We start from the raw sequence: 23262 nt of genomic DNA on the forward strand, positions 1-23262 counted from the left end.
GAATCAGGGCGACAGGAAACGAAACTACTTTATATCAATGATGGTGCTGAGTAAGCGTTTTTGTATCTGTTTTGTGGGACTTTTGGTTGCTTGGGTAGTTTTCGGCCACCATATAAGCGACGCATAAATTATTCTAGGTTTAACTATAGTTGAATATATCCAGTGAATCATTTTTTTTCAGTCCCCTTTATTTGACCAAAAGTCTGTTTGCTTATCCATAGGGCACTGGCTGCTTTATTAACAATGTATTTAAGATGGGCATTCCAATTTACTTTTTTATCTAACATAATTCCTTAGTATTTAACCTCTGAGGTCAGTTCTAGGGGACTGGCATTCAGCGTTAAGGCTACAAATTATAAATTTCTTCTTTCTTGTAATTGGAATAATTGATGTTTTCATGGTGTTTACATTTAATCCTTCATTATTACACCAGCTTGGTATGAATTTCAATGCACTCTGCACTCTATTAGTGATTATCTCTTGAAATTTGCCCCAGATGAGAATGACAATATCATCGGCAAAACCAATAGTTTCGAAACCTTGCATTTCTAGCTGTGTTAACAGCTCATCTACAACTAGCGACCATAATGACAGGTGACCGGTGACAGAACCCCGCCCTGTGGGCAACCTTTTACTTTAACGGAGGGCATTCCTAATGAAGATGTTATTAATCGATTTGACAACATTTTGCAAATCCATTTTGTGATTGTTGTATTAAATCCGCGGGCAAGCATTGCTTTCTCCATCGATAAATGAGAAGCATTGTCAAATGCTTCTTCTATATCTAGAAAAGCAGCTAGGGCTATTTCTTTACTTTCGATACATTTTTTTATTTTTGAAACCAGTGCCCTGCAGTGTGTGAAGCGCCGTCGCTGTAGATTTACCTGTTTGATAAGCGAACTGATACTTATTCAGAGGAATTGTTTTCCATATAGTCTGGGTTTATAAATTCATATATTATTTTTTTTCCATACTTTTTAGAAAAAACTGATGGAAGACTAATTGGTCTGAATGATTTTGGTGAAGATTTAACTTTTTTATTTAGTTTTGGAGATGATATCTGAACCTTTCTGCAGCGAAGCTGGAAGAATTCCATCATCGCCTGGTGATTTGAAAGGTTGAAATCAGTTGATGGCCCATTCCGTTCGGCCTTCTGTAATGATGATCTATGATTGACAGTTCACCAAGTGCTGTTTCAACTGGCCCACAAGGTCACCTTGTCAAGGTGTCACTTGAATTTCCGAATCTTCTCGTTTTATCATTTCTAAGCATGGAAAATGGATTTTCATCATAAGTTCTAGAGTTTCTTTTTGAGTAGATGTTTGAGTGCCATCAGTGCGTTTGATAGTAGCAAGACCATTACAATGATATTTTGAAAGAGCCTTTTGTAAGCGTGCAACTTCAGTTGTACTTTCATTTTTTTTCACAATGTACCGCCAGGTTTTCCTTTTCGATTTGCGAATTTCCCTATTGTACTATGTTATTGCTTTTCTATAAATTTCCCATTGAGATGACTCTTTTGCTTTGTTGAATAGTTTGTTTTGTTCCACCACGATGCATCCCTATGTGTTGTGCGCGTTTTTAATGGACAACTCGATTCATATGTTTTTTTAACACTAGAAGGACCGGCAAATTGAATATACCTATTCGGACCTTGACCGGGAAAATTTTTTATATCATAATATTTTAAACTTTTTTCTTTTGAAATTATTTTGTTATTTATTCGATAACATTTTTGTTATAAAATGGAAATATTGTTTCACCATGGGTGCACGGAAACACCTCATTTTGGCATAGTTGACGAATGCGTGTGTGTCATAAAATGAATATATCAAATAATTATCAAAAAATCAAAACACATTATCAATCTAATTGTAAAATCATGTTAGATGGCTATGGGTATTGACTATGGGTGCACGGTTTCACTTCAATTTTGTTTTAGAAGATATTTTCCAACATCCATAGCTCTGAAATTTTTAAACACGTTGCCTATAAATTATACCTGATATTGTAGGTTTTAAAGCATATTTTTCCTATAAGTAGAGCAATTTACCATAGGTGCACGGATTCACCGCCATTCATCCAAAATCAATTTTTTTTGCATGCTTAAGGTAAAGAATAAAGACTTCTATAAATTCAAATGAAAATTTGTGATATATTCATGGTTTTTCTCTATGGGTGCACGGATTCACCGTGTTTTAATCAAATATTGGACTTTTTGCAAATTTTTAAAAAGCATTTTTACAAATCTTAACTAAACAAAAGTCTAAACCATGTCTTTCATGTTGAGACATAATTATTCAAATAACGATTTTTTTTTAGTTCCGTTTTTTCATTCCTGGAAAAAAATATGTTAATTATATCTTGAAATAATAAATTTATTAAATTATTATTAAAAAACAGGTTTTTGCAATCGTATATTTATCTGATAAGATCTGATCAACATCCAAGAAATTGGAAAACGTTTACCATGGACCGTGTGAATGTTAGGAATTATATGCATCAAGTTATGTCGTGCGACGGAAAACAGTGAAAATAAAAATAATGAATCAACATTGTCAAATGAACACGTTGATTTGTTTTTCCTTAAAAGTATTTTGATTGATCAATATTGCATTTAAAATACCTATCATATCTAACTCAAGAATACTTTGTGTTCTAAAACAAGTTGAAAACTATTTATTTCTATATAATTTACAACGGCGAATTCACAGCCATTCCGTGCACTCATGTTGAAATATCTTACCGCCGATGTGGTCTATCAGACAGGCTGACGCGAGTCTGATCTAGGTATGCTAGGCGTACTGGGTTCAATTCCCGGTATCGGCAAGAAAACTCTTGGGTCCAAACCCCATAAATTGCCGACAGGTAAGATGTGTTTCCAACTTGCATATGAGGCAAAAAACTTACACAGAAATCATAAACTGTAGTTTTTGTTCAAATACATATAAATTCAGATTTTTTCATGAGGCCGATACAGTTTTCTTTAATCATCTGGCAACCCTGGATCGTAAAGAACTGTCAATATATCATAATAAATCATGCAGCGCTCTAGTGAACAAGCAAGTCATTTATGAAATCGGATTAGTCCCTTCTATAGTTTTTAGTATTTTTTTCACTATTCCATTCCTAAAAAACGAATAAGTTACTTTAAACGTTCTAACTCAACTCATCACTTTAGTCTTGTTGAAAAAGAGTGCCCAAACATTCTTTATTCTCGAATTATCCAGTCTGAAATGACTGTTTTCATCGATTGTGCTTTATATTTTGATCGGGATGTCCGTCATCTGACCGGGTGCAAACAGCTTTTCGAGTCTGTAGGTACACATGACTTGAAACGAAAATAAAAAAATAAGTTCGGCTCATAATAAAAGCGGCAAATAATTATACGCCTTTCACACCTCGCAACGATTTATTGCCACGGCAAACAGCAGCCAGCCGGAATAGCCGCACTGTGCCCTGCATTGGATTGGATTGGTCGACCAAACGGTTTGCGCGTCTTGTTTGCGGCCAGATTGCGATTATTTAAACCCCAGCCGCGCTGCAAGTCGTGATTTGCATACACGCACATGCATACATTTAACCACGCAAACACACAAACAATCACGAAACAAAAAAGCACGCGCGCTTGTACCAGATCAGGGTCCTGGCTGGCCTATCATGTTCCGAAAACCAATTACCTACCCTTTTCTCGGCCCGGCTTGCTTAATCTTAGCTCTCGAATGTGTGTGCAGATCAAATCGCAAACACAAACATCAGTGATGGTCTTGCTAAAAAAAATGTTGTTGTTAAATGATAATACCTTTACAGTATGCAGCCGGAGACGGGCCAATTAGCCCGTAGCCTGTGATTAGAACCTGACCAACAAATCAAAGCTTGGAAATCGAGCGCCCCTAAGGAAATAACAAGTTTAGGAGCATTTTCCTACAAACATGAATACATTCATAGCTGTCTAGCTAGATGAGAGTCACTTTGGTTGAGCCGGAAGGGTGCGGGAGGCTACATTTTGATCTAATTGTGACAGATTGTGTCACACGCTGGACAGATTTATGGCGTTTAATGTCACGAAGGTGATATCAATTACTGAAACCCCTAATAAACAATATCCCGTTTGTAACAAGAGCGTGCCAGTCAACATACATAGATGGTATATCTGCAAGGGCAAGACTAATTAATAAAAACTAGTATATAATGACAGTTATACAAACACTTTAGAGAACTTTTGCTGTTCATCAATTTTGAGATGTAAAACTTGATTCAGTTTTTTAATAACTCCTTATGAATGGATAACTCTTAAAGATGAAAATAACAAAAAAAAAAAAAAAACGAAAGTCAATAACTCATAACCCAAGCAACCAGAATTCACTTAAAAAGGTTTCATAGAAGCTTAATCAGCTCTCGTTTGTATCTGAATGGAATGCTACTCAGCCCAAAATTTACAAAAGCTGCTTACGTCTAGAGAATTGAACCGCTGCTCTCTAAGTTGCAATGAAACTCACCAGCCTCTCGACCAATCCAGCAATAGTTTATTGCCACTGTAATAATTAGTATTGAAACTTAATGTCATTCGAGATGATTGAATGGGTTGGTCAATAGATTCCCGCATACCAAAAAACTATATCTCAAATAGTCAAAACGATACATATACCCTCCTATAAAATGTGATTGTTTTTGTAAACGTAGCTATGATTTCAACCTTTACTTCGACAACAATAAGAACAAAACATGAACGTTCATGTGAATAAGTGATGGTATATGGAAAGGCGAATGAAGGTTTAAACAATTTTCTTCAATTTTATCAATAATCGTTATACTGTTCTCGAACCATAACGCCTAGCGTTCATGTCATATGTAAAACTCACGTCAAAAAAGACCGAAACGTGGGTCAGAGGTGCCAGAAGGGTTGAAAAAAGAAAATTCAGCACGGATTGATAAAAAAAAATCTTCTAAATATATTTATTGAATATTTGTTCACATATGGGAAAAAATAAACATAGTTGCATTATACATACAAAAAAACTTACATTATATTAAGAAAATAGAGTTAAGTTGTGTTAAACATACCGCACTCGTTATTTTGTAATTCCTTTATTTGAAACGCCTCACACATATTCGTTAAACAAAAAATCCTTTTTTGCTATACTTATTACTATTAATCATGTTGCATTCAAAAATATATATATTTTACTGAGTAAAGATTTATCGGTCTTGATCTTTTTGTGCATTATTTTATTTGTCTATCTCATGAACTGTGTAAACACATTGCTGCTTGAGTTCAAGAAATATCACTCCTACATTCACGTTTCTAAAACTCATCAAAGTGGTTTATAGATCAGTAAAAGCTATCGAAGCGATTGCTATTTTCATATTGATACCACCCAATAACTCTTTTTTAGTTTCACGATTTAATTTCATTTTCATATTTGTACAATTCTGAAAAAATCAGTCTAGTTGGCATCACTGGCCCAACTCCCGGACGCCGTACCAGCAGCATCCTCTCCGGTTCGACGAACGGCAATTAACGGCTGAGATAAGGACAAACCGGATTTACAGGAAAACGGACACCAACGATGTTCAAACAGGTAAATTTCATAAACAAAAATTTATATTAGATGACAAATGAGAACGTTTTATTTTTCAGCAACATATTCGCTGGGGAAGAAAGGTCCCGCTTGGAGTAACCTTCCTGACATCCGGATTCAGCAGCTACGAAAACGTTCAGGTAGATTCGGGTGGTGAGGAGCACTTCATACGAACCTGGTAACTGTAAATTCGATCATACAGTCTAATCAGACTGGTCCTGAATTGGAACCCGCCGCTCCAGGAGGATCCTTTTTTTGCACCCAACCACTGCTAGCCGAGTTGATGGTAATTATGTTCATTATTATTATTATGTAAAGTGAATAAAAGTATAACATAGAAGTTAATAAAATGAAAATAAAATCATAATTATTTTTTTCATTTTCCACCGAAAACAAATTTTCTTTTGTGTGTGTCAGGCTTCGGATTCATTTGAGAGCAAACTCCCACGGAGCTAAAATCTGCTCTCACTCTTTAAGCGGCGTGAAGGAATGAGATGGAGTGACCATTTGCCTCGAAGATGTCATGCTCCTAGGGAGTTATTTTTACCTCTCGCTCCGCTCTTAAAAAATAAATGAGTGCTCTTCGGGAGCGCTCCCTAGGAGAACGCTTCAAGACAAACGTTATGAGCTGGGAATCTGGCTGGTTCGTGTTCGTTTGTTTTGGTTTGCGCCGGCGGTGTCATTTGGAAATGATTTAATATGAATAACGAAAGGTAGCACGTGTCCCCGCTGATTATTTTATTGAGTAGAGTGGCTCAAATAAGCAGATTGTTGTGTTAAGTTTACATGCAAAATTTAAGTCAAATAGCACAAGAAGGCACTAGTTTGTAAAGAAATTTGAAATATTATCTTCGGGTAGCTATTGTTTCATCAATAACCGTCAAACGGGGCATTATGCAACAGCCGGGTTAGATGCTACATTTGTATATCACATCAAGAGGTATTATTTTTTTTTGAATATAATGTAGTGAAGTTATCATTTAAGGATAACTAAATAATGATGACTAATTTCCTAACATCGTGAGATAGATTTTTAAATATTTTGATTCTCATAGAAAATTTAAAAAAAAATGTGCCAAAGATGTACCTACATTTTTTTTATATTTTTCCAATGCCCTTATAACATACCTTGCCTATATCAACACTGTTGGTGTGATGTTTTTTTTTTGGAAAATCAGCATATTTTTTAAATAAATATTTGAATAATTCAGTTACCAATCTGGGCTAAAAATTCATCAAGATGCAAATCAAAGATTCACCTTTTAAATCTTGATTCCATATGCTGTTATGATTGGTTCACTTCACGCGTTTGTCAAGTTCAAAATATCATCTATCATAACATGAACTTTTATGATTTAAGCTAGATGATTTTTTACCCCTAAATGTATGCAGCACCTTTATGGTTTTAAAATCATTTTTGACAGAAAACATAACATGAACTTTTATGATTTTAACTAGATAATTCTGTACTCCTAAATGTATGCAGCACCTTTATGGTTTTAACATCATTTTTGATAGAAAACCTAACAAAAACTTTTATGATTTAAGCTAGATGATTTTTTACCCCTAAATATATGCAGCACCTTTATAGTTTTAAAATCATTTTTGACAGAAAATAGTAAAATTTCATTCGAACAAAACAAAAACTTACTGCATTTGGTGCTTTATGCGTTATGACATCAGAAATATATCTTAAACTATAAATTTTCAAACGTTTTCATTTGATTTTTTCATTCATTGTTGCCACTTATCTAGACCTTTTTCAGAAAGGTGAAAATCGTATGTTTTTGCAGATTTGGAAATATCTGGGGAAGCAATGATTTTTCTGACTTCGTAATTTTGATGTCCCATCAACCTTAAGCCTTTTGATTTAAAAGCAGAATGATTATCTGTGGACGTTAAGTTTTTAAAAGCCATTTAGGTTGATAAGTGTGCAGGATGTTCTTGTTTACAATACTTCTTTCAACACCGGCCGATTTCTTTGTAAAACATATTATCTGAAAGCCTTAACTTCAACAATCGTTTTACATGAACATTGAATGTAAATTAGAGTAATAATGTTAACGTTGCTTAGGTACAAAAATAGTCTAAAATTCGTTTTGCTTACATCGTCGCACAGCCACCCCCAGCAGCCAGCCAGCAGCTGTGAGCTACTTGAAGCAATCAAATATGTACCTAACTCGAAGCAATTCTGAATCGTCACACGCAAAGTTATTTCTCCCAGAGAGGCCTCTTTGGGAGGAGCGCAGAGCCTCCGAGGGAGCAAAGAGTGACTGGCGCTCCTAGCGATTCTGGCGGTAAGAGAAGCGAGAAAGAGTGATTTTCGACTGCCAGGAGTTTGGGAGTTCCTCCTCAATGAGTGGTACTGCTCTGCCTCTTATGAGTCGCGCCTCAGGATGCGTCCGAAGCCTGGTGTGTGTGCGTGCCCTTTTCTAGTACGATTCAGAATACGGTTCGCATAACGTTAGAAGAACGTCATATCGGATCGTTTTACAACGATTACTGTTGATGTTCAGTTACCAGAGAACTTTTAAAATAACTGTAACAAAAACAGTTTGATGGCCAGAATACGATTACCGTGAGCGGTTCATGAACGTTATCGAAACTGTTTGTAGAACAGTTCTCCCATACAAAAGTTTTAACAGTTTTTAACAGTTACATAACCTAACAACATATTTAAAATACAATCAAATTGAAATTCACGATTCATGCAATGTATTTTACAATCCCTATAATAGTTTGCTAAAAGTTCTTTCTACGCTTTATCAAATCATTTTGTGATTGTTTTAGAAAACGTTTAGTTACAATCCTGGTTTATGCGGGTTGTACCTTCCCGCATAAATGAGGATTGTAACTAAACATTTTCTTGAATAGTCAAACGAAGATTTGATGAATCGTAAAAAAACGTTTAGCAAACGCATATTCAAACTGTGAAATACATTGGTTGAAACGTGAATTCCGAATTCACAGTATTTTTAATATGTCGTTACACACTAAGATTGCATTTATTCCGCTCGGGACCATGATTCTCCGAACCACAGGGCAACTGCTCAATTTTCACGAAATTCGCACGAAAACGCACTCGAATTTCGTGACACTTCATTTTTCCTGAAATTGAGGATGACATTTCTACGAGTACACAGGAACTCGAACTAACTCTGTGAATTCAGGACAGATGTGCTCCTGAATCCCAGTAGACACATCTCTTGTCAAATTTTCTTTCTCTTGCTCTCCTGTATTAAAAAAAAAACAACCGGATTTCTTTCTCTTTCTTACTAGTACTTAGAAGTAAAACCCGCGAAAGAGTTCAGTCCGCTGTTTCTTTTGCTGTTACCGTTCGTTGCTGTTGTTCTAAATTCGAATAGTTAGATTTTGCATAAACAATTTTATCCGCGATTACAGACAAACCCAACGGTAGCCACGTTAAAGGCATCTCCGGTTCCATCGGCCGTGTCGTATGCATCATCCGGATGAGATTCGGTAAGTTGCAGTTGTCTAATCTGGTGGCCCATACAAAATTAACGAAACTTTGCCCCGCAGATAATTTCGTTGCCTAAAGCGATCGTTTCACCGGCTTCTTCACCACCCGGCCCTAGGGTTTCAACAGAATGTCTCAGTAGCACCGAGACAAACGTACAGCGCTTGTTTAGCCGATTTTCAACACCTTTGGGGAATCACCAACGACCTCTCGGACTGCCTCCCCCGATCCGATTGAACAATTTCTTCAGCCTAATGGATAAGGAAAAGCGTTTTTCGAGTCGAGTGCATAGATTTTGTAAGTATCAATTTGTGTTGTGTGCTAAAAAAGATTGTGAAAATAAATCAATTTGTGTGTGAAAAAATGAAACATTGTTTTTGTTCATATACAAGGAACACCTTTAATTTAAGATTGAATGTTAAAGGGAATCGCGGAAAAAACAGAATCCCCTATAAATCGCGGAAAGGAACCGTCTCGAGCTTACAGGAGGTTTTAGAAGACCACAGTAGGAAACCGTTTCGAACTTACAGGACAGTTTGACAGTTGTTTTCCTGAGCGATTTTTCTGTCCTGAAATCGTCCTGTAATTTCAGCTGTTGAAAATACAGGACGATATCGTTCCGACCACAGGAGAAAAGATTAAGTGTGTAGGTTATGTAATTGTTAAAAACTGTTAAAACCCTTGTATGGAAGAACTTTTCAGCAAACTGTCCATATAATGTTAAGAAACCACTCCTAGGAAACGTATTTAGACACCCAAACTGTTGTCGTTATAGTTATTCTCGATGCGCATTGAAAAAAAACTCTTACAGTAACAGTTCTGTTACAATTTAACCTTCTTTATTCCGACGTCTTGTGTACGATTTCAGAAACCGTTCTTAAATGGAGCACCCACACATATAAAAAAAAATTTAGTATGGAGGAATTTTCGGATTTTATATTTTTATTAAAAAAAAACATTTTTTATTAATTTTCAAAAGATTCTGAACATAATGTTCATATTTTATTACTTAGTTATCCGCACTTTTTTTTCCTCCTCCAACAGCGATTATTCGGTAGCGGCTAGCGATCATGACCTGAAAAATTAAGAAAACAAAAATCCAGTTATAGTTTCATTTCGCAGGCTGAACCGATTAACATTTGTTTCACAAATATTGCATGCAAACACATAAAACTATAATAAAACTGCATGACTTACCTGCAATCTTACTAACAGTCCGATGCTCCCTCGACATCCGTGGTACGGAAATATCCATTGACATTTTTACCGCCGCAGTCTCACAAATCGATGTTTATTCGCTGCCTTTGCTTGTGTGTTGAGGAGCTGTCGCAATTCAAAAAATAAGCAAAATGTTTTAGCAATTAGTAGTTTTAATCGTATAATGTTCAAATGCTAAAACTTGGAGACAGTTTAACCATTTGAACATAATATGATTACAACTATTTCAAGAGACAGAAAAAATTAGGCTACCTACCTGTCTTCGATTAGTTTCCGATGGAATAGCTACAGCACTGGATCCAGGTGTACCGTGCAGGGGTTTCGCACTGAAATCCGGCCAAAAGATTGCCTATCCCGACGGATTCCGATCTTCCCGACGTGTTAACAAACCGAGCGGAGAAAAAATTTCTTTTCCTTTTCCTCTTTTTCTACCAAAGTAAATAAATAAAAAGTGCTGCCAGATGTACTGATTCTTAGATTACGAAAACTTTTTATAATTATATTTATGTACATATTTTCATTTAGCTGTAGAGAAATATTGTGAAAAATGAGTTCTCCAATAGATGTGTTGAACTGATTGAGAAATGATTTTGTATATGAAATGTAGAGCCGTAACCTATACCGTTAAAAAAACACATCGAACTCAGTATGTACCAAAAGGGTTAACTGACCGTCAACAACATCATCGATATGTCGGTAAGGGTAAAAAAATATTAAATAAAACGACTATAATCGAAATCCGTCTTGTACCAGCACTATGTACTTAAAATTTATCAATGCAAAAAATCAATAGATATTTCAATTTCTATTTGCAGAAGTATTCTGCAAAACCCGTCTGGCATCCTTGGTTTCAATAGCAGGAATTTTTGACGTTTCAATTGTGTGCCTGAGTGAGATTGAATGGACGCTATGTGAAAAGGTTCGAGTTCAATTTTACGATATTGGCTCACTTTCATGTTTATAGTTTGAACCGTTCACATATCTTCTTAGATATCGTTACTATTCCCATAAACATTAATTTTTAATTCTTAATGGTTCTGAGGAAAGGTTTGATGGTAGAGCTACGCTTACAGAGATGATCACTATTTCTAAATACCGTCGAGGTATAATCATGACTGTTTAAGATACAGTTTTCTATTATGCGGGTTATTTCGTTTAAAGGATTTTCAGTACACCATAAAAATAATAACAAATATTCTAATAATCCTAAATTTATTCGATTATCTTAACATTGATCAGAAAAATTCTTGATTTTTTTGTGCAAATATCAGAGCAGATATAAACAAAACAAATACCATGACAAGAAATTTACATGACATTTTTGACATGACATTTTTGACATGTCGCTTAGAATTCCCATATAGGTTCTTTAAAACTCCTAGAAGTATCTTAACGGTGCGTAAGAAAGTGTTAAACTAACGTTATCGACCTTCTCGAAAGAATTTGCATTAAAAGCGCTTAGAAGTTCCGTTATCGATAATTTAACCTTTCACAAGGCGATGGAAGTTCTTGAGTAACTTTTACGTGACAAGAGTCACCTGGAGTTCCCGTAAACATTTTTTCAGCCAAATGTGAACTTCGGAGTTCCAACTTTAAGTAAAAACGCGACTTTTGGTTGCTTGGGATTTCTTCGTCGATCAAAAAGGTAAATGTATTATTGACCATGAAAACGATGATCTACATATCGCTTAATATTTCGCTAATATTTGAATAGCGACATTATTTTGGATTAGAGAGTTCCACTAACTAAAGTGAGTCCAAATTTTACATAAGGCCATTATCATTTTGTCATATCCGATAAGGTTAAATTAACTTATAGAATTTTCTACCCAAATCACGGTCCGACAGACTGGAATTATAGTCAGTTTCAAAGAGCTAAAAGTTCAGTTTTTCAGCATAATTCCAATGCGAACGAACTGTACTGTATCTAAAGACCTGGATTTATAAAATTTAACTTGGCTACCCAACAGTTAGTGAAATTTTAACCACCGAATCAAAAGCATAAATGACATTGCGATCCTTATTAGAGCAAGTTCACTGGTGTTGGGAAAAAGTGGTAGAAATTTTTACCATGCAAAAATGTTTTCAACATCTTGGGGCGTTGTATTTTTTTACAACACTGTTTCTATTTCAGCCGTATGTGATAGAAATATTGCTATTTTTGCATCACAGCATGCGAAAATACAACACGTGTTGTAAAAAAACTAGAAGGCAACAGATCTTGAAAATGTTTTTGCATGGCAAAATTTTCAAAATATGCCGTAAGTGTCAAAATTTCTATAACTTTTTCCTAACACCAGTGAACTTGCTCTAAAATCACCCGATAGAGCGAATTTATTAGATTGATCCGAAAAGTATGCCTTGGAACTTTCAACGCCCTCACCGAAAGTTCCAAGGCAGCAGGTCTCAAAGTCAATGTCGGAAAGACCAAGTCGCAGGAGATCAACACAGGAAATCCTTCCAGTTTCATGGTAGCCGGGCAACAAGTTGAGAAAGTTAAGTGCTTTCAGTATCTTGGTAGCCAGATAACGCCTGAAGGTGGTATCAAGAAAGACATCGAAACCCGGATCAGAAAGCCCGATATGCATTTGCGAGTCTCCGGAACATCTGGCGCTCACGTCAGATATCTCAACGAACGAAAATTCGAATCTTTAACTCAAATGTCAAATCCGTATTGCTGTACGGGTGCGAAACTTGGTGCACATATGCGGTGAAGAAGCGAAAACTGCAAAAACTGAAAAGTATTTGTAAACCGCTGCCTGCGGAATATAATCCGCGCTTGGTGGCCTGGCAACTGGATCTCGAATGAGGAACTAAATACATCGCCGGTGTCAACAAAGTGCGTTAGAAATCGAGGCTCGGGAACGTAAGTGGAACCTCTTACCCGATACTGTAGCCCTTGCAAAATCAAATATGCTAAAAAAATGAAGTGAAAATAAAAATTGAACATTGCCTTTTCACGACTCAAAAAAAAATCTCAAAACGACATGTAAGGAAATTTCGTCTGCGTCGATTCAGGTAAAAACCAAAATATCCATACAATCATTTGTCGTTTGTAGAAAACATTTTGTTCACAGTATATTTTACAGGTAACCCATGTTCTATCCTGCACCAAGATCTATGGAAAGATGTACAATGCTATAACAAATTCAAAATCCTTACAAAATTGTGCATTGTGCTCTGCATCGCCGAAAACCATGAACGACATAGATAGATCACTTCAAAGCGAAGAAAATCTAGACGCACTATATTTCTTGGATTTTCAAAATAGCATGCTCATATTCTGCCAATGGAGTCGATGCTTCATGTAAGTTACAGGTTCGATGTGAAGAAACATCGAAAACTGTCGAAATTAAAGATCTTGTGGACAAGAAAATGCAACACATTCAAAATAGATTTCGTCATGAATGTGGATTGCTAGTGGAAATAGTTAAAGAAGGATCCGGAACAACCAACACAAGTAATGCTGATCGTCGTTTTTTTTTTAATTCTTCAATAGCCTCAGGAATTAATGGAATTGGTGAAAAACTTTTGGATCGTCTTGATAGAGTTCTTCGAGAACTTTCTTGAAGGGATACTGTGGATAACCAGGCTTATCATTCATTCGCACTTGAAACGGCTCGATTAAATACAATTTGGTATAACTGATTGGCATCCGATGCCAGCTAGTGCTCACCAAATTTTGATAAACGGATCCAAACCCAAAGCAGTAGCTCTCCTACTCATAGGTATTTATACAACTTCAGTTTTTTTGAATTTTTTTTGCAATTTTCCAAATTTTTCGGATTTTAGAATATGAAGATTTTGCTAAATTTATACTTCGTCTGCATCATCAAATGACAACATATTTTTGATATCCTGCTTCATGCTTCGAGTTTGTTTCACATCTGTACTTACTTCTAAGCACGATAAATATAGAGCAGAAGTTAATTACCAGCATTCCATTAAGCACGCACTAAACGTTTCTTTGCTAAATGATTTTCTAGTATATGACTCCCGAATTTTTCTTAAGTCTTTGAATAAAATTAAAGAAGAGTTAAGAAAAATAACTCTTCTTTAATTTTATTCAAAGACTTAAGAAAAATTCGGGAGTCATATACTAGAAAATCATTTAGCAAAGAAACGTTTAGTGCGTGCTTAATGGAATGCTGGTAATTAACTTCTGCTCTATATTTATCGAGCTTAGAAGTAAGTACAGATGTGAAACAAACTCGAAGCATGAAGCAGGATATCAAAAATATGTTGTCATTTGATGATGCAGACGAAGTATAAATTTAGCAAAATCTTCATATTCTAAAATCCGAAAAATTTGGAAAATTGCAAAAAAATTTCAAAAAAAAAATTAAATGCATTATTGTTCAGTAAAATTAATAAAGTGAAATATAGACTTTATCGTCGAAAAGATGCCTATGATTTAATCAAAAATAGTAATGAATCTATAACTTAATTATTTGAAAGTATGAGAAAACCGTATTTTAAAGTAGATAAATACTTTTGTTACTAACAAAAGAGTACCTTAACTTGAATTCAATAATTAAGATCATTTTTAAGATAACAACAGAGAATTATTTTTCAATTAAAGGGAAAAAAACATGGATTTTATATTTTCAAATAAGTGAACAACATGAACTTTTGATATTTTTGATTTATAAAAACCTAAAAATCTGATCAGGTTTTATTCTAAAACAAAAAAAAAACATGTGATAGATTTCATAAGGCTGAACAGTTCATCCCAACACATCAAACCTTTTTGAGCTCATGAAAAAAATAGTTTTTTCCAACGCATTGCATGATCTGCCCCTCTGTGAGGCGTTGTGAAGGACATGATATGGAGGACATGATATGAAGGACATGATATGAAGGACATGTATGCAAATTCGATTTCACACAAGATTTTTTTGATATGTGTTGATTTCAGTGATTAACTTTGAATTGAGGATTGTTTTGCCATACACATACGTTTATGTTTCCGATTCTAGTTAAATTTATTAGAAATCAAAATATAAAAATAAACATTTGAAAAATACTCCTGGCTATTTATCGTTTTGAAAAATAATGATCTTCTAATATTAGTGTTTTCGTATATTAGCAGAGGCAACCTAGTTATCCACGAGTTTTGCCCTGACTGCTGTCATTTTTTTCGTTTATTAATTCAGAAATCCACCAGTGTTGCCCGAGGTTTGAACCTCAAGCAGGCGGTTGCAACCCGTAGAAGTTGTCAGTGGTGGGGATGAGCACAAGGGTGAGTATAGCACAGAGAACAGACATACAAGCTAGCCCACGAAACTTGTGTAAAATTTCCAACGATAGTTTTGAACAATTTTTCTGTTTCTTTTGGCTGGACCTTTTCGAAAACTGGCCACCTGAAAATTTGATTTGTAACTTTTGAACGGCACAATAGATTTCACTATTTCAATTCAACTTCTAACGTATTTTTTGAATGTCAGCATTTGAAATTTTACACACTTTTTGGAAGATTTTTTGTTCGAGCTTGTACGTCTGTTCTCTGTGAGTATAGCAACCATATATTTGCATTGTCCAGGGTGACGATTTTGTTTGTTTATACAGGGAAAGTTTGCCCCCCGTGCCAGTGAAGAACACGAAAACGGTATATGTTTCCAGTAGGCCACGGACTACGCGATTCATGGACAAATACATAAATTATCTCTTGAATATGATTGGAGCGGCTTTCAAATGAATCTGAAAGCCTTTTGACAAGAAATGAATACGTTAAAAAGGTTCTTTACATAGAAAGATACAATTTCAAAGCTTTGTCTTTCACAGTGAGGATGCTGTCAGTTGAGTAAAGATTAAGCTTTGCCTGTGAAAATATTGGATACTGGTCAGAAGTAAGATTCTTCGAAATTTTCACTCTGTTTTGTTTACTTTGGAATCAATGATCCATTTGATCGAATCGTCATTTTGTAAAACCATCATCCAATGCAACGAGTCCAACACAGCGCAACTAACCTACTTTTAAACAAACAAAAAGCGGATGCAGCCAAATAGTCCAAGTATTACCCAATCAACGTTCACCGGCTGTAAAATGAAGTCATGCAAGTCGGCTTCAAAAAAGAGTATTTGATGAGTGATAAGATCTCTCCAGGGCAGTAGTAGTTTCTCATGCGCAAACTACACTACAAACAGAAGCAAGTTCCTATCAAGCCCACGTCCGCAATCGGAATCCTATTAAGCAGCCGATCCGATCAATTACCGGCCAGAGGGCACAGGAAAACCAACTTTGCATACAGTTTAAACCAGTACGGTAAACAACTATTACGGTGCTCGATCGCGAAAAAATCGGTGTCAACTTCGGGCCCGTCACTTTACAGGTGATTAATAGCTGCCAACTAATTCGCATACGGGCCAGTAGTCTGTAATTATCCGACACCTCGCGCGTAGGCCAGGTTGCGTTCCGATACATATCCTTCACGGGATCGACGACGGGGCCCTCGATAGGGTGATAGGAAAGGTGCCCGCCGATGTAGGTCCAGCTAAAGGAGTCCCGTGATACTTATTTCTACCGATCACACCAGCTACTGGACCAATTATAATTTATGATCTTTGTTCTGAACGAGATTGATCAAAATTTCCATATTTGTACATTTTCCCTTCGGGGCTGCTCGAGCGAGTATCCAAATGAGGACCTTGCCCGGTATCACTAGGAGCTAAATTATAGGGGAAAATAAATAAATATTTTAATAGGCCGTAAACTGAGAAACCCAAAAAAATCAGCAAACCAATTTCTGTCCCTAGTTCCAGTATAGATAGTTTCAACCTAACCCGCAGCCCTGTAACCCGCTAAAGTGTCATGTATTTGCATTTATTGCGTGTGAGAGAGCTCGTTTTTCTTGCTTGTTGATTATCCGCTACACTTATTGCCTTGCGATGACCCAGCAGTAACGCCATCAACGGGCAAAAGGCTTCCAATCTCGAGGTGCGAGCTCGGCAAGATTTATGCCCGATAATGTTAGGTTTAATCGAGGTAATTAATTTATGGCGATGAACCTTTTTGCGCTTCGCTCTTCGGGCCACTTGCACTATCTTCCGTTTTGCTATTTGCTAGGAGCAAACTGGAGATTCCACCTCTGAAACCTTTCGTTACTGCAATTTAGCAACCGTAGTTGAATTCGGTTGGTATTCTGACCAGCCAAAAGAAACCTTGATATAATCTTCTTTGTGCTTAGGTTATGTAGGGTTAGTTGCCCTACTTTGGACCCTTTAAGCGGTGGTTTTTAAATAATCATGATTTTCTTTAAAATGGACGGGAAATTTATATCCGTTAGGTAATTCATTTATACGTCATGATCTTATCTGCAAGTTTCACTGAAAATTTTCAACATAGGTTACGCCGTTACTGAGAGATTTGCAAAGATATGGATGATCCAAAGTTCCAACATTGAACCTACTGTTCCTATTTTGGTACTGAACCGGTTACTTTAAATGGACCTAGAACTAAAATTCATATAAAAGTATGATTTTTTGAAAATAAATAAACAAATTTATTGAAAATGTAATCTTCAACCAATTATTATCATACAAAAGTATTACACCTTTAAAACATTTAAAAAAAACTTAAATTTCTGTTATGAATATCATAAACACTTCCATTCCCCGTCAGCTCTATCAGCAGAACATTAGCTCAAACTTATTTGTGTCTATTTACTTGCAGTTTATGTGCGCAAAGCTGGCAAAAACTGTTAAAAATATTCAATATCGGTTCAGCCTCAATCAAAAATTCGCACCTTTGTTGATTTGTTGGTATTGCTACAAAGTTATGGTGGTGTTAGGTCTAAACATGGAACATCAAAGTCGAAAGTTTCCTTTATTTGGACCCGTTGCAAATTTTCCGAATTTTTCATTGATTTTCATGAATTTTAAGAAAAATAGGTAGGATGGTTCATATTCTTCACAGTGAAAGTAATTTTCCTTAAAACTTTGGCTTGGACAGTAAAAAATTGTGATTTTTCCTTAAACACTCTAATTTCTTAAAACGCGCTCCACTAAATGAGCTGTCTAATTTACTACTGATGAGGGGGTACATTTTTAAAAACGTTGAAAATTTCATAAGAAAGACTTTTAATGTTAAAAAACGGTATCGTTGGGTTCAGGAAGAATAAGAGTTCATTGTGTGCATAGGAATATATTAATTCTATGCCAGCAAAAAGAATTATTTACAATTTTCGACATTTTAGGACTAAAGTAGGCTCTAGGTCCAAAGTAGGAACACTCACCCTAGTTAGCTTCTAAAAAAATCGTACGATTTCGTGCAACTAAAGAAATGGATTTGGGTATTTTCCAATGAGAATTGGTCTCTTTGGATGATTCCATGGATTCAAAAAGGTTTATTGTTTTCTTATACACCCATAGAAGAGGTTGCAATAATCCAATGCCTATTTAGCAAATCTCTGTGCCGATAATGCGCTGAAATGTGCACTGTGCCGAAGACGGTATGTTTGAAAAACCGTAACTGGCATAAAGACTCGGCTCCCAACCAAAATGGTGCATGACCACTACATTCAAGCGAAACAAGAAAAACATTTTATGGCATTTCCTTCCTATTGGATAATTCATCCCAGAAACAAGAAAATAAAAAAAAACACGGCGCCAAAAGGGAGATCGATCTCAAATCACTAACTATATCGTCTTGCCAGTCCGACATCTTAACCAGTGTACGCGATTGATAGCAGTAGTGAAAATGCTTAACTGCTCACTAAAGGGTGATACGGTCAAAATTTGGTCAATATCAACTTGACGCATTTCTTTCAATATTGCATTTAAAAAACCTGAACACCCCTTATTTTGAAGGTGTGTGTGTAGAATGTTTTTTCTATTTTGGTTTGGAATTCACTCTTCAGTTGTTAAAATGCCGTCCAAGGAAGAGAGCAGCGTATCAAAATTTCGCTCGCGCATCGCGAAAATCCGAGCTACTCGCACGCAAAGCTGGCAAAATCGCTAAAAGTTGCCAAATCAACCGTTACAAATGTAATTAAAGTTAGGGAACGTTTGTGGACAGCTGGGAAGTCTGGATCGGGGGGAAATCGAAAACCGGAAGCCGCTGAAACGACAAAGAGAGTTGCCGGTAGTTTCAAGCGAAACCCTTATCTCTCTCTCCGAGATGCCGCAAATAAGCTGGGTGTATCGTCTACAACCGTGCATGGCGCCAAAAAAACGAACCGGACTATCGACTTACAAGAAAGAAGTAACTCCAAATCGTGATGATAAACAAAATACGATGGCCAAAGCGCGATCCCGGAGGCTGTACACGACGATGCTGACGAAGTTTGACTGCGTGGTAATGGACGACGAAACATACTTCAAAGCCGACTACAAGCAGCTTCCGGAACAGGACTTTTATACGGCAAAAGGAAGGGGAAAGGTAGCAGATATTTTCAAGCACATGAAACTGTCAAAGTTCGCGAAGAAATATCTGGTTTGGCAAGCCATCTGTACCTGTGGCTTGAAAAGCAGCATTTTCATAGCTTCCGGGACTATCAACCAAGAAATTTACGTGAAAGAGTGTTTGAATAAACGTTTGCTGCCTTTCCTGAAGAAACACCGTTGTTCCGTACTGTTTTGGCCGGATTTGGCATCTTGCCATTACGGAAAAAAGGTCATAGAGTGGTACGCCGCCAACAACGTGCAGGTGGTTCCCAAGGACAAGAACCCTCCCTACACGCCAGGGCTACACCCAATTGAGAAATACTGGGCTATTGTCAAGTGGAACCTAAAGAAGACCAAAAAAAACTGCTAAGGACGAGCAGCAGTTCAAGGCAAACTGGCTTTCTGCGGCGAAGAAGGTGGACAAAGTGGCTGTACAAAATCTGATTGCAGGGGTTAAGCGTAAGACCCGGCAATTCGGATTTGGAAAAGCGGAAGCCTAACTGAATATTTTTCCTGAATTTTATACTAATTAAACTTGAAAAAGAAATTTAATTTGATTTCTTAAATAAAGTCTGCTTCATTGATTATTGGAACAAATTCTGTTGCTCATTGTGGCGCTCCTAGTGGACGGATTTGGAAACATTTTTCACCCACGTGTCGGGAAATTCATTACCTTTCACCATGTATTTATGTCATAACACCAAACGATAGCATTTTGTAAACAACCGCCATGGAAGCCGAACGGAGAGATCAAATTGTGCTCAGTTTTCTTGAAAATCCATTGTTGTCGGCATCGAAGCTAGCTAAACAGCTTAAAATGCCCAGAAATACCGTATGGCGTGTTATCAAGCAGTACAAGGAAACATTGACGACGGCTCGGAAGCCGCATTCGAAGCGTCGGAGTGGAACTGTCGACCGGAAACTGCGTGGGAAAGTCATCAAGGCCGTCAAGAGGAATCCCAATCTTTCAGACCGCGATTTGGCCAATAAGTTCCAGGCCGCTCACAGTACGGTGCGACGAATTCGTCTCCGTGAAGGAATAAGGTCATTCCGAGCCAGCGAACAGCCAAATCGGACGCTGAAGCAGAACAATGTGGCCAGAATCCGTGCTCGAAAGCTGTACGACCAAGTGCTGACCAAGTTCGAAGGATGTATTCTGATGGACGATGAGACCTACGTGAAGGCGGACTTTGGGCAAATCCCAGGTCAAAAATTTTATTTAGCGACGGCTCGAGGGGATGTACCTGCAAAATTTAAGTTCGTGTTTGCGGATAAATTCGCCCGCAAGTACATGATTTGGCAGGGGATATGCAGTTGTGGACAGAAAACCAAAGTCTTTCTCACTGACAAGACAATGACATCAGAAGTCTACAAAAAAGAGTGCCTACAGAAACGGATTCTGCCGTTTATTCGTGCCCACGACCGTCCAGTAATGTTTTGGCCGGACCTCGCAAGCTGCCATTACAGCAAAACGGTTATGGAATGGTACGCAACGAACGGCGTCAGCGTAATACCGAAGGACCTCAACCCCTCAAACTGCCCCCAGTTCCGGCCGATAGAGAAATACTGGGCAATCACGAAGCGGAGGCTTAAGGCAAAGGGAAAACTTGTTAGGAACATGACTCAAATGAAGAACTGGTGGAATCAAATCGCCAAAACGGTGGACGAAAAGGGTGTGCGCCGGCTAATGTGCCGTATTGCGGGAAAAGTACGAGAATTTCTTCGAAACAGCAATGAATAATTTTTTTAATTTTTTTTATGAAAGAGTAAAGAAAATGCTACATTTGTATGAAAAACAAATTATGAATTCGTTAATAAATGACTGAACTACACGCAATTGTTTGTGTTCCAATATTAAATGAAGCAGACTTTAAACGATTTCACCGATTTACACGCGTTTTCCCTTGACCAAATTTTGACCGTATCACCCTTTAAATTACACGAAAGGTTGCATGCAACTAAATTGCATACTATATCATTGCACAAAACCTATAAATCAAGTATTTGTTCATCGAAAAATTCAAAAAAATCAAGAAAACAAAAGGTGATAAAGCTCCCATCTTCTTCCATCTGTTTTTTGCTAATGTAATTTACCGAATATTTGATAAATTTCTCAAAATCTCCATAAAATACATCAAACTTTATTTACTCCCCTCTTCAGGTTTTTGGAAATTTTGAAGGGGGGGGGGGGGGGGGTTGGGTAGTGGTGACAAACGAAGAAATTGATATTGTTCCGGCCTTATATTGATTTGAAGAATCATATACATAATTAGAACAAAAATTACAGTAAAATACAAACTGATAATGACTGATGGTTAAAATCAAAATATCCCTTTTTCAAACACTTCGATGCATTTTTTTTATAAATACACTCTGGATGATTTGCATTTCGTCGACCGTCATGCAAAATAAAAATGAATGCTTCACTTCTATCAGCCATTGTCAGTTTCTGCTCATTCCGAACGGCAAACAAAGCTCAATACCCCTGGCTTATGCAAATATTTTCGTTTCCATCGGCAGTGGCCAGACCATGGCGAATCGTGTTTACGGTCATGCTTTTCACAGAAACAAATAAACTGAAGCCATACTCTCGATGGGCTCCCCGAAGTCCGCCCGCCGTTGTGTGTAACCGAATAGTTCTTGTTGACTCACCGGTGGCCAGCATTAGTCATTCTTTTGAGTTGGTTTTTTTTCTCTCTCTCAGCAGGACGTGTTGATTGTCAGGGGTCAGGAGTTAACTTTGGAAATATCGGCTCAACAAACAGAACTGTTCTCAAACTCTGAAGGCCAGTCAAGCTTTAGCAAGGTCAATCGTTGGCAAACGATGGCCAGACCTGAGAAAGTACTTTCCGTAAAAACAATTTACTTTCAGCTAAAATTGAACATACCACCCACCTACAATGTACTCCACTTTCCGCGACATGAACGATTTAAGCAAACTGTTTACCAGGCAGAGCAAGAAAAAAAACAACCATTCGTTCAACGGATTTATCGCAGAAACTAATCCTTGGAGCCACCGCAGTTCCGCGAATCCAGACCGGCTCCGATCATAAGGTCCCTAATTTATTCGCCAATTTAGTGTCAAAATTTTAATTAAATTATCGATATTTACGATTCAATAATTTAGTGAGTTTTATGGCGCTCGGCGACTGAGCAGATATTTGCGGTTTACCAACATCTTCCGAGCTACCTACCTAACTTCTGGTCGATTAATTTTTCGGGGGAAAACTGGCAGGTCGTTTGTAAAAACCTCGAACATCAGTGCTCCCCCGTTTATGGTGGTCAAACAACGAGAGCGAGCAAATAGTTTCTTTGCGGAAGCTTTCTCACATCGTGGAGTAAAACTATCGAGCCTTACACGAAATTGTTGACATTAGGATTTTTGTTGAATTACACTTGATTTAAAAAAATGTAGATCTGCCACTCCAGCCTCTTCCTGGGCTATAACGGCCCTAATTAAAATGCTTACATTGTTAAAAAGGGTTAGGAAACAAGGAAGCACTACTAGGCAATACCCAAATATTGTAGACTAAAATAAACAGACAGGGTCGTTCAAGAATTTTGGCAAAAATATGTTTGTCGAGATGAGACATGTTTGGT

Source organism: Uranotaenia lowii, chromosome 1, assembly GCF_029784155.1.
Source record: "Uranotaenia lowii strain MFRU-FL chromosome 1, ASM2978415v1, whole genome shotgun sequence".
Taxonomy (NCBI): domain Eukaryota; kingdom Metazoa; phylum Arthropoda; class Insecta; order Diptera; family Culicidae; genus Uranotaenia; species Uranotaenia lowii.